This window comes from Ambystoma mexicanum, chromosome 11 (assembly GCF_040938575.1).
Source record: "Ambystoma mexicanum isolate Mex_15411 chromosome 11, UKY_AmexF1_1, whole genome shotgun sequence".
NCBI lineage: Eukaryota > Metazoa > Chordata > Amphibia > Caudata > Ambystomatidae > Ambystoma > Ambystoma mexicanum.
The window spans coordinates 936,829,795-936,844,979 of record NC_090934.1 but is presented as its reverse complement, the minus strand read 5'-3'; the positions used below and the strand labels follow the sequence as shown (position 1 = coordinate 936,844,979).

The following is a 15,185-nucleotide window of genomic DNA, read 5'->3' as shown; positions in this document are numbered from 1 at the left end:
CCCATCCCCTGGGACGGAGAGCCTGTGAGATAATTCATATGCTTGGTGCTTTCTCTGACAACGGAGATGCTCGAACCGTGAGCCCCAGGTTGGTGGAGCAGTCCGTGTTAATTCCGTTTTGGTTTAACCCAGCTTAAGAGACCATCGTTGTGATCTGAGCGCCTGGATACTTCCCCTGGGTGGTAGCGGTGCGCGGTTTAAATCAATATAACCTAACATCTGAGAGTTTGAAAGTAGCCTTTGCATAGTTTTGAATCCGCTCGTCTGTTGCCCAGTTTCTGACCAATGTGTCCACCAGCAGGATCCTGGCCACCATCTCCAGCATGCCACTAGTAGAGCACAGACTGCTGTGATTTTTGTATTAACATTTAGCAGCGTTTCTCTAGATTGTGCTTCCAGATTGGCATTGCAACTCAGAGATGCACTGACTCCGTGTAATCACGTACCCACTCTCTCATACCTCTGCAAGCTCTCTGTACTGCTACTGCTTGCCTTTCCACTCACAGCTCCACCACTGATCACTTGCCCCTGTTGTGACTAATCAACTTCAATGGCACCAGTGGTCCAGGAATGAATTTCAGTTTCTAAACCAGCGATCAGCCCCACACCTCTAGTACACTAGAGGGGATCCGAGCAGATTGGAAACACAAGCAAATTATAAACCTCCTTGTCAAATTTTGCTAACGTGGATGGAACGGCAGGCTTATGTCTGCAAGGTCATAGATCATTGGTTAGTTGCAACACAGCGAAAATACAATTATTACCCAATGATAAAAAGGACTGTCCAGTTAAGGTTGCATACAAATATCTACTTTATTGAATCTCAATAGTTCAAGGATACTTGGTTTCAACACAAAGGGAGCAATGGGTCGTAATAAATGTCACTACCGGCTTTCGGATAAGGACCAGAGGGACCAGAACCACAATGTACCTTGTGCTTGTATATGTTCTTGGTGCTTAACAGTGTGGAGTTCAAGATGGGAGACAGCTGCAGGTACAGGCGATGGGCAGTTCGGCGAGTGAGGCTGGGTGGACAGCTTCAGACTGGCCTTCACGGCGGCTCACGGTCAGGAATCATTGTCTCAGTGCTAGTCAGCGGGTCTGAAGCACTGATTGAGGCGTCTAGGATGGCGTTAGAGGCTGTGGCGTAAAAACAGTCAGCGGTGCAGTTGATTGCAGCTCAATGGGCTCGACTGCCTCGAAAATGTCGTTTAGGGGCTGACGTTAGTAGACATTTGTTGATGCACTCCTCCTAGCTTCTTCACTGGGCTTGTGTCATCCTTTTAAGGCAGACTGCCCAAAGCTGAGGGGAGTGGCACAAGCAGCCACTTGTGCTTAGTTTGTTTCAGTGACTCTGGCACTTCCCACCTAGGAAGATTGCTGCAGAGCCTAGCAGGGCATGCTGTGTACTGGGTGGGTATGGCTTCTGGAGCTGCTGGAGAGTCCTCTGGATTCAGTATCTGCCTCTGTTCCCTGGGATATGTTTAGGAGAGGGATATTGCTTCCCTCTTGGAGGTCCTGGCCTTCCTTCACTGGCGGAAGATGTTAGGCAAACTGTACCTTCAGCCAGGGTCCACTGCTGAGTTCTTCTTGCTACTCCTTGTGAAGTCTTCAGATGATCCGCCTAAAAGAGGGGCTCTGCCCTCTTTTAAAGCCAAATGGGCCACAGTGATTGATGTAGGCGAACCCTACCTTAATGAACCAATCCTTGGTCCCCACCAACAATCTCCTGTACGCCTGAGGTCAGAACTACAGTGCTATGCAACAGCAAAGGGGTGAAAACATGTAATATTAAGTCCCACCCATCATCCTGTCTGCTGTGGATCAAAGGGTCTCTGGTTAATTGAGCTCTCCGTGGTTCCTGATTAAAGCGACAGGTCTCCCTTGAAGCTGGGGCGAGATCAGACTTTCTGACTTCTGCAAACCACAGTCTCGAACCTTCTGAATGGGGTCCCTCTGCAGAGATGACTACTGTAAACAGCTGTCTCAGACATGACAGTTCACTGCCTTTGATACTAAGAAGTGGAAGCTGGCTTCAGGTTGACACAGATGCATATCAAAGGTTGTTGGAGTCTCGGTCTCCTTGTTAGTGCTGCAGCCTGGTCCCAAGTGGGCCTGCTTGAATGACCTCTGATTAGTATGTAAGGCTACCACCAGCAGAACTAGCAAAAGGATAGGGCGGATCTATGGAGCCTTTGTTAGTTAATTAGGCTGGCCATGGCAGGAGGAAGGTTTTGCCCTCCCCCTTCTGAGATGCCTTGATGTACTCTTGGCTGTCATATCCCAACTAAATATGACAGGGGGGGCTGCGGCAGCGCCTGTAAGCTGTGTCCACCCAGAGTACACAGGTCTATGTGTATGTTGTGCGGTGAGCATAGGAAAATGTGTGTGGATTAGCCCCACACATTTTCCAGAGGTTCATCTACCATCCTTCATATTTCTTTTAAAAGTCTACCCTCCTTCCATGCCTAGTCTCCTTCAACATTCCCATCTCATTTGCTATCCCTCGCCTCCCCTCCCCTACCCCACACCATTTCAGACCCCACTGCTCTACGACCAAACACTTAACCCCACGTTATCCTGCTGCCACTCTCCCAGACTGCCCTGCCGCTTTACCTCTTACACCTTTCCACTGCCCCTCTTGCCCATCCCACACCTCCTACCTCACTATAATTTCCCCCATCTCCCGACATCCCTGCTACCACTCATTCACGTGCATGTCTGCATTCTCGCTCATCTTAATCCAGCTCCCCACTTTCCAAACCTCAGCGCTGCCTCCCAACTTCTGCCTGCACCCACACCCTTCCTCCGGCCCCACCACAATAACAATGGGTCCCCTTTACATATCATTCACCAATTATCTGACACGCTTCTCATCTGTAACGCCCTTCTGGTTCAAACCTGGGCAGGAAACCATGCATCTAGCAACTCTTCAAGCACTAGCAACAGAAATCACCAACTGCACCGCAGCCTGGCATGTCACAACCTGCATCCTCATTATGCAGTCCGTCACCAGTAAGGTAAAGACTTCAATGCTGGTGCAATTATATGTAATATTGTGATGCAATGATTTCTAAATAACAATGTTAACGGAGTATTCAACATTCAAGTGTACTCCAGTACTGTTCCTGCTTTGTTTTATTATTGAGCTGCAAAGGCAGCCAGCAAGAGGTGAGACTGGTGACTGTGAATTTTTCACCCTGGCAAGTGGCAGCGGCACCTGCTGGTTTAGGTACAAGCAAGAGGTATAAGCAGGGAAGTACACAACTCGGGCAGCCCAGCCTCAGAATCACGGGTGCGACAGTGGACTAGGCCCCCAGCCCTGCATGTGTTCAGTTTGCCAACTATCCTCTCCATCGCTTACACCCAAAGCTGATCACAACATGTAGAGCATGTTTAATGATAACGATTTTCAACATTTTCATTGGCTGAAGAGCTGCTGTGCATCAAATGGACTGCTGTGTGTTGTGTGACCAAAGTTGAAATGCACATTAAGTTTGAGTGCCATGATAGGTCAGAAGATTGGTCAGCGTGTTAAGCACTTGTTGCAGAGATCAGTGTTCATATGCTGGATCATAGTACCAAATTCCGGCCCTCTACTCTAGCTGAGATAATCTTAAATGTATACAACCTTTGGTGATCCTTACACCTACTGTTCTACAAAACGGCGTATGTGCAAAAGATAGCGCTCGTTCTAAAGGTAACATGGCATCAGTGTGGTGCAGGCCTAAAGCTCTGTTTCCCCAAGCAAGGTTATACAACTAGGCAGCCTCCCCCTACCCCCCCCCAATGAAGAACAAAGTTTTAGTAGGGAAAAGAGATTAGGTAGTCAAATTCTAGACTGTGTGAGCAAAAAGGTAAGGCTTGGGGGGCGCTGTTGAGCAGCCGGCAAAATGGCTGCCTAGTCTAACAGCTCTGTGCGCCACCGCACTTCATCCACTCGCATCTGCGGCAATTCAATACATTTAGCGGAGAAACCTGTCTCCCTGCATACCTGCTGCTCTGGGCTACCTGCGGCCTTAACTTCGGCTGGAATCCGCGCCCTGGAGCCGAGCCTCGGGCCATCTCACTCGCTCTGGGCCTGAGCCCGGCCGGCTCTGCCGAGGCCGACCGCTTCCGGGAGGTCGCGCAGTGGCCTGACGGGAGCCGCTCCTTTTCCGGACAGAGACTCTCATCCCGGGCCGCTCACATCTTGCTGCGGCTGATCCGCGGTACTGCTCTCCTGCCTCTCTGTGGCCCACGTCGGAGGCTGGGGGGCCGCCTGAACTCGCGCTCCCGGAGGCTTCCGGAGCTCTACTACGGCGGCGCCCGCTCTGGGTCCCCGGGGCCCGCCCTCCTGCTTCTCGGCACCGGACCGCTCCTTGCCCCCCCGGCGGGCACCCTTTGAGATCCAGTGGTGCCGCGCCCCTGGAGGGACGCCGCGTTACCTGGGGGCTGTCCGCGCTGGTGCGATTTCCTGTGCGGTGCACATCAGGTGAGGAGTCGGCGGGGGGGCAACCACACGGAGGGACCTCGACGCCCCCCCTGCAATACATACCTGCTCCCATACAGCCTCTGACACCAGTTAAGTCCAGTGCGCTCCCACTCATACTGCGCCGAGCCGGCTGAAGCAGTGGGCTGGCGCTGGCTGCACTTCTATCCTCCCTGACCTGATCGCACTGTCTGCCCACTGTTCACCATCACTACTAACGACTCATACTAGTGGAGCTGCGCTGGTGGCGTTCTGCTTGACCTCGCAACAACTCTCCGTGCATCGATTGCCTACATCACCATCTGCAACTTACCCGTGGTACCGGTGGGTGGCTCCCGCACACCTGAAGGATCCGTGTTCCATTCCTGACATCGTCTCCCTGCGCCGCACACTCTCTTTGCTTTCGCAAGATGTCTAATAGATCCAGAAATGTAAATAAGTCTGGCGCAATGGACAAATTCGCCAAGTCGACTCCGAGACTTGAGGTAGCCCAGTCACCCGATGGTCAGACGGACAAGGCTGTCCCTGCTGAGGCATCAACCTCGGAGCTAACTGTAATGATGGAGTCCATGGCCAGAAATTTTGGGTCGTTCCATGAGAAATTGGACGACATTAACGCAAATGTTGCATCTCTCAAAGCCAAACTGGACCACCATGGCTCGAGAATCACCGAAGCTGAGACCAGAATGGGCGCTTCCGAAGACAGCATTGCCACATTGCAAGATACAGTGGCTACACTGGCCCGGGACATGAAGTCTGCCAAAGCTAAGTGCGATGATCTCGAATCTAGGTCCCGCAGAAACAATATACGCATTATTGGCGTCCCCGAGAATGCACTCAAGGGCCGACTCGAACTGGCAACCGAGGACCTCCTGAAGGAACTACTGGGCAATCCCGTCCTATCACCCTTCTTCACCATCGAGAGAGCGCATAGAGCACTCGCTCCACGCCCCAAACCCGGGGACTTCCCGCGGCCTATCATCGCGAAAATTCTGAGCTTCAGAGACCGTGACCTGATCCTTCGGCTGGCGCGAGAGAATGGTGAACTCAGGCTGGATTCACAGTTAATCAGGATATTCCCGGACTTCTCCACTGGTGTGCAACAGGAGCGCCGCCAGTTTCTGGGGGTCAAACAATTGCTCAGGGAAAGGAACATTCCTTACGCCATATTGTTTCCGGCACGGTTGAAGTTCACATTCAACAATAAACTTTATTTTTTCACGGTACCCGCAGAGGCTGTGAAGTTTATAGAGGCGCATATCCCCCTGCACGCCCCGGCCGAGGACCACATGGACACCGAGTGAGCACCCCGCTCCCATCCTATCGTGAAGCTCCTGCTTGCATGATGACATGACGCCAGTTTACCCTGCACTGCCAATCATTCGACGACCGGCTAGGTTGCACCAGGCGCCTTGCCTCATTGATCCCGCTGCTCATACCGTATAAAACTACGGTGCCCTTGTCTGCTGGGTTTACGCTGGCTTGTCCCACACCTCTAAGTATCCCTACTGCTCGGTAATGGCCGGGCTTTACTACTCCGTGGTCCACGTCCTCTATGCGCCCCGGCTCTGTGCGCAGTTGGAATCTGCCCGGGCTCGGGCCCAACTCCCACCTGTCCTACGTCACCCCTGACTGCCTGCCTTATGGCTTTATCTATGCAAATGCTGATTTCTTTACCTGGTACACACACTGTTTTCTTGCTGGCACAAAGTTGAACTGATTACTTTGCTCATATCTTCGTTTATTTGTGCTCATACTACCATATTCTAACCTTATACTTTGGTCCCTGATCTCCGCCTAGAAATGCGGGGAAATGCACTAAATTGTCGCAGACACTGCTCGCTCTGTAACGTAACCACTGGTTCTATGCGTGCTGGCGCACGGCAATGGCGCACCCCATTGCGATTGCACTGCTCTTCAACACACCTCTGTTGTGGGTTAGCCCCAGTTGGGCTGTTTTACAGGCTGAGCCATGTTGGGGTCGGCTTAGCCGGGTACAGTTAAGGGTGGTTGATGGGTACACTGCTACTGTTGGTCTAGTAGTGAGGGAGGTGGGAGGGTATGGGGTGTTATTGGAAATTGGCACACAAGGTTGCACGTCACACGTACTGAATGTCCGCGTCCTCACTCAACGGTATTGATTGGAGCTTGTACTACTGCTGGATCTGGGACGTTCATTAAACATACACTATGGGTTTAGTTATATGCTGCTGAAATGTCTACTAGCATAATGTCCTGGAAAGTCCGGGGATTAAGCAACCACACTAAGTCCCGCAAGGTGATGGCCTATGCTAATAGGCATGGCTGTAAGATACTGTTCCTACAAGAAACGCACTCTCAAGGCTATTTGACAAAACTGATGGCCCCATCCTGGGGCCCCGCGAGATACTACACTTCCTTTTCTACCCAATCCAGGGGTGTCCTCACGATGGTACATAAAACGATCAAGTTTGTCCTTCACAAAAGCTACGTAGACCCTGGGGGACGATATGGCATATTGCACTGTATGTTGGTGAATAGGGACTACTTACTGGTTAACACCTACTGCCCCAATGTCGACTCCCCCGAGTTTTTTGACAATGTAGCTACCATACTGCTGGGCTATGTTGGAGTTCAGGTTATATGGGGGGGGGACCTAAATCTTATCCTCGACACTGCCCTTGACCGAACTGGCACTGCCGCCCGTGCCCAGTCCAGCGCTGCACGTAGACTGCTTGGCCACATCAAGGCACTTAATATTTGCGATGTTTGGAGAGTGCTACATCCCCAGCTGCGAGAGTATACTTTCTATTCATCTGTCCATGATGGCTCATCCAGGATAGACTTGTTTCTAGTGTCAGGCGAGATCGTGGGCAGGGTTGAGGACTCTCGGATCCTACCCCGCACGCTCTCAGACCACTCCCCAATCACACTAACTATAGGGTTGGGAATACCCACTCCGACATTTAGCACCTGGCGCTTTAAATCGGAGGCCCTCAAGGATATTGTGTTTAAGGCTGAAATATTAGCTGACGTCGACTCCTTCTTTGAACACAATTCCCTTCAGGACACTTCCGCTGCGGTCAGATGGGACGCCTTCAAGGTGTTTATCAGGGGAATGTCTATCTCCCGGGAGGCTGGGGTGCTGAAGGCAATCAGGGCCGCCCTCGGTCGCTCTGAATCCAAACTAAAGCAACTGGAGCTTCAGAGCTCCACTGATGCGGAACCCGCCATACTCGCCCAAATCAGTGAAGAACTCAAATCGTACAATGCACTCGCCACCAACGAGGTCCAGTACTTTAGCCGCCCACAGGCTGCCAGGAAATACGGTGAGGGAGACAGACCTGGGAAAACACTGGCAGCACTAGTGAGAGGAGAGTCTGGCCGGACCCAGATTGCCTCTATAAAAAACGAACATGGCGACACACTATGGTCGGACCAACAAATCCTAAATACATTCACTGAGTTCTATAAATCCCTCTACACCCAGCCTGCTGAGCACACGGAACAACATATGCGCAATCTCCTCGATCAGATCCCCACCACAGAAATTGCCCCCTCTACGAGGGACCAGCTAGATTCCCCAATAACGTTAGACGAAATTGTCACGGCCATCTCGGAGCTGCCCAGGGGGAAGGCGCCGGGCCCTGATGGGCTTACCACTGAATTTTACCAGGAGCACATTGCCATTTTAGCCCCTAAATTGCTTGAGGTATGGAACGAAGCACTCCGAGACTCCATCCTCCCGCCCTCCATGCGCGAGGCTCTCATCACGATCCTACTTAAGCCTGGTAAACCTGACGATGAGTGCGGATCCTATAGACCCCTCTCCCTTATGAATCTAGACACAAAAATCTTTGCTAAAATCATAGCGAATCGGTTCCTGCCAATCATGACATATTTAGTTCATGAGGACCAGGCAGGCTTTGTCCCTGGAAGATCCACCTCCCACAACATTAGAAGGTTATTCAATGTCATGTCCCGGATTGATCAGGAGGCGCAGGCTGTGGCGGTCACACTTGACGCTCAGAAGGCCTTTGATATGGTCTCTTGGAAGTACATCTGGTTGGTATTGGAGACAATGGGTGTTGGGCCAAAAATGATTAGCTACATTAAACTTCTATATACCTCACCAGTGGCGCGCGTAAGAGCCAATTCACTGACATCTGACCTCTTTACACTTTGCAGGGGCACTCGTCAAGGTTGCCCCTTCTCCCCGATCCTGTTTGCCTTAGCAATAGAACCAATGGCGGACTATGTTCGCGCACACCACGCCCGCAAGGGAATTAGACTGAAGGACGACCCCGAGATCATATCTCTATATGCGGACGATGTACTATTATACATCAGGGATCCCGCGAATCACTTTGACCCCATACTTCGTGACATCACGCGCATCGGCACTCACTCCGGGTTCACAATCAACTATTCAAAATCCGAGATCTTCCCTCTCACTAAGTCTACCCAACAACCTGCCACCGAATTCCCTCTTCGATGGTCCCCGCACGGTGTCAGATATTTAGGCGCTAGGATATCCCTTACCAAATCCGCCTTGCTTGCGGACAACTACCTTGCGGTGGCACAAATAGTTGATACTAAACTCTCGCGGTGGCGCACTCTCCCATTATCCCTGGCCGGGCGGCTGTCCCTCATTAAAATGATACTACTTCCCAAATTACTCTATACCTTCAACAACATACCTGTATGGCCTGGGAGGGAATACTTCGTCAAACTACATACACTATGTGCACAGTTCCTATGGCACTCTGGCGCGGTCCGCAAGAAGTGGTCTGACATGGCGTTACCATACGAACAAGGGGGACTCACGGCTCCGGACTTCTCACATTATTGGACTGCGGCCCAAGCCCAACACGCCACTCACTGGTACCCGGGCTCCCCGGCGCATCCGCATGTTAAATTGGAAAGGATGGCAACCAATGGCACTAATATAATGTCCCTTATACTGCATCAACATTATACACCCGACTCTCCTATTGATCCTGTTGCCACAACTCTTCAAGCCTGGGCGCGCCTACTGTACCCAGCGCCAGAATCCTCCCCATACTATAAGTGGCTCCCAGTGTGGTCTTTCCCTGGTCTGGAGTCCACGCATGACGCTGCTCTGGCCCGACATTGGGGGGCGTTGGGATACCGGGCGCTCTCAGACTTCTACCCCGAGGGCAGGTTTATTGACCCCCAAACTTGGAAACAAGGGCATACCAGATCCGCACTAGAGACCCTTCAATTTTACCGTCTCCGGGCCGCATTTCGCACCAGATGGCCATCCTTCCCGGATGAACCCCCTGATAATCCTGCTATTGCATACATTGCTAACTCGGGCGGTGCCCGGGGAGTCATCTCCTCATTGTACAAGATTACGCAGGATTCCACCCCGGTGCGAGCCCTTGGGGCAAGAGATGGGTGGGTTGCTGAACTGGGCCTAGAAATACCCGACGAGATGTGGGGGAAGATGTGCCAACACACTAAAAAGGTTTCCCTCAATTTCCGCTACCGCGCAATGCAATATAAGCTTCTAAATAGGCTATACTATACTCCGTATAGAACCTCGAGGTTCAACCACAACACCCCTGTCCCCGATGTGGGGAGGAAGTAGCTGATCACTTACACATGTTCTGGTCCTGCAACAAATTGTCTGAATTCTGGGAAAGTGTTTTAGAAACGCTCACCACGATCACTGAAGCTGTGGTTGACCCCGATCCTTTAGCAGTCCTGTTTGGGATCTGGAGAACACTGGACACTAGACGTTCGGCTAAATTCCTGAACATAAGCTGCATGGTAGCTAAAAAATGCATACTCCAGAATTGGAGGAGCTCCTCTCCGCCAGCCTATCAGAAATGGCTACGATTGCTTGCCTGGTCGCGAAACTGTGAGGAGGAATACCTAACCATGCTCCCGACCCGGTCCCGTCCCCAAAATATATGGACTGCGTTCAACACGTATCTCAACAACCTAAGTGCAGGTACACCCGGATCCGATTTGTCCCCTGCCCCCCCAGGACCTACCCCCACTCCATGATCCTTTGTATCTTCTTCACCTCTGTAAGGATGTATGGACATTGTTGTGTTTAATGTACTATGATTATTGTACTGCTCCAGTAATTGCCTTTCCCTTTTCATTTTTATGTTTGCTACATACTACTGTTGCCATGATGTATGTGTTTACTGCAAACCTCTGCCACCAAAAATAAAAGTTTAACAAAAAAAAAAAAAAGGTAAGGCTTGTATCAGACTTTGCTGCCTGATGTTATAGTGAACAAAGACAAATCCTCTCACTTGACTGTATAGTACTGTGCTGTTTTCTGTGTAAAGACTTGCCTTCTCACATGCATGTGGCATTGTTAACCCCAATGCCTGCTTTTTCTTTTCATGTAGGGCGTTCAAGTGGAAGGGGTTGTAAACTGAAGGCTGTCATCCAGAAATCACAGGCCTCTGGTGAGCTTATTTTCCGGGCTGCTTATTTAGCACAAACAATTTTTTGTACAGTTTTTTTAAATGCTCGTCTGTACATAAAGAATAACAATCTGCAATTCTATGGGATGTGGGGGTATTCCATGCTTTAAAATACAGCAGTGAGACAAAGAAGATATTTGTATGCTCGCATCACTTAGTGTTTAAAAAATATATATTGACATGTTGGGTTATGTGATTTTCTTTTTTCATTTTCAAGTCAGGTCTATAAAGCGGGGTATTATTTTAGTTCATAAAAGTCAAACATTTCCAAATAATTGCACTTTGCAATTTCTGCACTTCACCAAACTGATTCCAAGTTCTTATACAGCAAACTGCTCAAATTCCAGCTTCACCTCTTATATTTTTGTATTTATATGTACTGTCGCGGTTTATAATACGGTCACACGCAAGTCGGGGATCTGCTTCCCCGCAATGAATGTGGTGCACAATAAATCACTGAGTTTTTCTTTGGTTCACTGGTAGGGCTTCCAACCCGTCTTGCACACAACCTCAACAAATACCCTGTGCCACAATGGACTAGGAATCAGGCCGTGTGTATTAAGATATTTATTTATATTTATTTGGGCAAATATCACACATGGGTTACATCAACCACCAATGTTATGGCAACACAAAAACAATATAATTTTTGTTAAAGTACCAACAGAGAGATGACACTAGAATATGCAGTTACAATACTTTCCTTTTACATCATCCCCAATACAAGCAAAGAATAGTTCAGAGCGCACAATGTAAATTAATGCCAACAGAGCTATACTTTTGACCCAGCAACTCTCACCCTCCAAACATCAACTAGGCTTGGCTCTTTTGAATCGAAGGAAGTGGCAGGGAGTGGGAACATAATGGGAAATTCAGATTTGGTGTATGATTCACAAACAAAATGACAGGAAGAAAGGTAAGGGGAAAATTAGTTTTGCTCCGCCTGACAATAACACACATGGCTTCAGGATTATGGTCTGGAAAGAATGGGAAAATCGGTTTTGGATTTGGATGACAGATGCAGCGTGAGAGAGAAAATGTAAATTCGTATTTTCAGAGCACAATGGGAACAGAGGGACAATTTTGTTTTGCAGATCACAGGGACAATTTTGTTTTGCACCTTACAGTAGGAACACACGTGGAAGCAGGTCTTTTTGGGATTTGTTCTTTTGACAAATCTTAGACTATGCTAAGGATCTACACAGGCAAACGGGATTTTTCAATGGGGGAAATAACTCGCACAATGCTGTAAAATATATGAGACCTACACACTCTGTGGCTTGTTGGGGGTAGTTCTGCTTAGAGGAGAGGTCTGGACTGAGCATCAGGGAGTGTTAGGGCACACTGTTGGGACAGCCAAAAGAGGTCCGTTAAGGGTTTCCTTTCTTTCCTCCAAGGGGCCCCAATCAGCTTGTATGTCTCCTGCCTCCACTACAAGGTTAGGCCTCTCTCTGCTGGGATGTTCACGCCAGATTTAGGCAGCAGGTCACCTCATGGAATTGGTGGGAGAACTCCGGCTCTGAGGCGAGCTGGCTTAGTTATAGTGCAAATGACATCACTAGCTGGTCATAATTCTCGCAAAAGGGATTGGTGGAGTGCCATAATCCCACTCCCACCTGTGTGCTGATGGGACAAGGGGATGGAGGAGTGCTTTGGGACAGCTAGGGTAAGAGAGAACTTCATCATCCCACTTTTACAGATGGGCTTGGTCTGCATTAAGACTTGAATTTCTCACCACACGGTTAGTATCCGTAATTTTCACATCTTGATATGTATGAATAGATTTTTGACAACTATATTTTAACGTATATCAGATGGGACTAGTCAGAAGTCTGTCATTCCTGTGCAGAGGTACCGTTTTTATTCATTTACTCCGGAACCATATCAGTGAAAAATATGCCATATACGAGCATCATATTAATCATAATTGGCTTGCTTTATCAACTTTTTGCATCTCTGGAAAACACAAGGAGGCCCAAATCACATTTTCATGAGTAACTTTAGTTGTGTTTATCCCACAAAAATCATTTTAGCATGGTCAGAAGGGGTTAACTGTCACCTTTCATAAAAGCCTAGAATTACTGTTGTGCTATGTACACTGTCCAATGTACACAATAAAATGCATTTTCTTCCATTTTAAGCAATGTACTGCTTCACTACTCATTTGTTGGGGCCCCCCACCTTCAAGTTTTACTCTCCTGTTCAGGCATATGACGTCAAGATGGATCTGTGTTTAGATTACCCTGACCTTTCAAGGGCTAATGACCAAGCTAATGCACTTTTTGAGACTTGTGGGCCGGAGGTCACCAGTGCTGCCAGAACAGACATCGCTTATCTGGTCCCCACAGCATTTCCCATCTAAGAGTAAATTATTTCTTGTATTTAGGCTTGTATTTTTAAGATGTGGTTTTGATTGATGATCACACCCCAGGCCTTTCTTCAGGACAGCAAAGAGGAGGTCTTGGAGCTTGGTTTCAGGTTGGGAGAAATCACAGTCCCTGTATCCTGTAGCAAATAGCCTTTAAACTCACACCTAACTGCAATTTTAAATGACTATCTATCAAACAGTTTCAACTATATGTGCATATTGTTTCTGAATGGTACATGTTCACGAGAACACCATGCCGAAGCTTGCAAGTCTGGTGGGTATTTTGCTGAGCATGTTATTAGTCTAGAGGGAAAATGAAATTACATCATTTTATTTAATCTACATGTAAAAATGCTCCGTTTAATTGCAGCTGCTAGGGCACAATCTGGCGTTTCATTGAAAATACTGTGCACTGCGGTTTTCTTGAGAGATCAGTGGAGCTTTTCATGGATTTGTCAAAATGTTATTTCCACTTGTCTTTTGCTTTCTTCGTGAAAGGCATTGCGCGCCTCTCAACATTTTTCAATTCAGGCACCTTTTTCTTTCCTTTTTGATTTGAATGTACAAGACCTTATGTCGGACCTCATTTCTGTGCAGGCCTTGCATTTCGGGGCATGCACATCAATGACTCTGGCCTCTTGATTTCTGGCATCCAGGGGCGATTTCACTCCACAGTACATTGATAAACGGGTTATTTTATACATTACAATTTCTGGATCATAGCCCTAAACAAGGAAAGAGAAAAGGAATGCAGTAATCTAGTTACCAATAGTACACAATGAGTAACTGTTAAATGAAACCATCATCGCTTACTGACACTCCAGTTCCTGCTAGATCTTAACACCTTTTAACGATGATCATAATGATCAACTTGTCAAAATTGCCTATCCCTTTGTATTTCAAAATGGTCAGCCCGTAAGAGAAATTTAGTTCACAGGGTGCACTGTTAAAAAAATCCTCACTTATGGTTCAACTGGATACATATGTTGCCTCATATATACAATGATGGGGATCATGGATGTATCGCACATTACAGTCCTGTGTTAGATGGCTCACTAATGGCAGCACCACTTCAAAAACAAGGCCCTCTTTCATTCTCAGTCTGTCTGCATACGTGCACCATCTGGGTAGCTCCTAATCTGTCTCCACTATTGCTTCCAATCTGTCTCCTATCCAAATTTGAGCACTTTTTCACTCTGTGAGGCTGGTCAGCCCTACAGATAAAGGGGTTATCGGCCACTTTTACTACCTAAATACTCCCAAAATACAAATAGAGGCTAAAAATACTCCCAACAAAAATATAAGAAAGTGACACATGGAACCTTTTTGCCCATGCTTTACACCCACACAGTTTCATGCATTTAATTTACTTTACTTAATTTCGTATAGCGCAGCGATGGACCCTTGGGCATAATGGTGCTGACAAACATGAAGACAGTGACTGAGAAGAACATGAGTCTGAGAATCAGAGGAGAGTGTCATAGTGAGTTCATGATAGAGATTAGGCGAACAACCAGGTCTTCGGTTTCTTTTTGAAAGGCTCAAGCTTGGTCTGGAGCCTTAGATCAAGAAGTAACAGATTCCAGGCCGAAGGGGCAGCCACTGCGAATGCCCCCTTTTCTGCCTTCCTGGATTTGCATCTTGGGACGATTAAAAAGGTTTTGGTTACTGGATCGGAGGGCTCTGCAGGGTACTTTCTTCACCACTAGGTCCTCCGGGTATTCTGGCATGGTACCCAGCATGCATTTAAATGTAATGGTAAGGAGTCAGAAGCGAATTTGCTCCTCAACTGGCAACCAGTGTAGGGCCCGTCTGGCCTCCTACACAAGTCCGTTTGGCTAGTCCCTTCGCGACCCTTACGGCGCAGTTTTGTATGACCTGGAGTCTCTTTAATGCT

At 48.4% G+C, this 15,185-nt stretch overlaps 1 protein-coding gene across 4 annotated transcripts in view; it reads left to right on the top strand.

Annotated features, from left to right (window-relative positions):
* Positions 1 to 15,185, top strand: part of LOC138503946 (ras association domain-containing protein 8-like) — a 453,289-nt gene that overhangs the window by 323,189 nt on the left and 114,915 nt on the right. For all 4 annotated transcript variants that reach the window (XM_069624064.1, XM_069624060.1, XM_069624061.1 and 1 more), the window contains exon 2: positions 10,843 to 10,902. The gene's annotated coding sequence lies outside the window, so the exon portion shown is untranslated. The remainder of the gene's footprint in view (positions 1 to 10,842; positions 10,903 to 15,185) is intronic.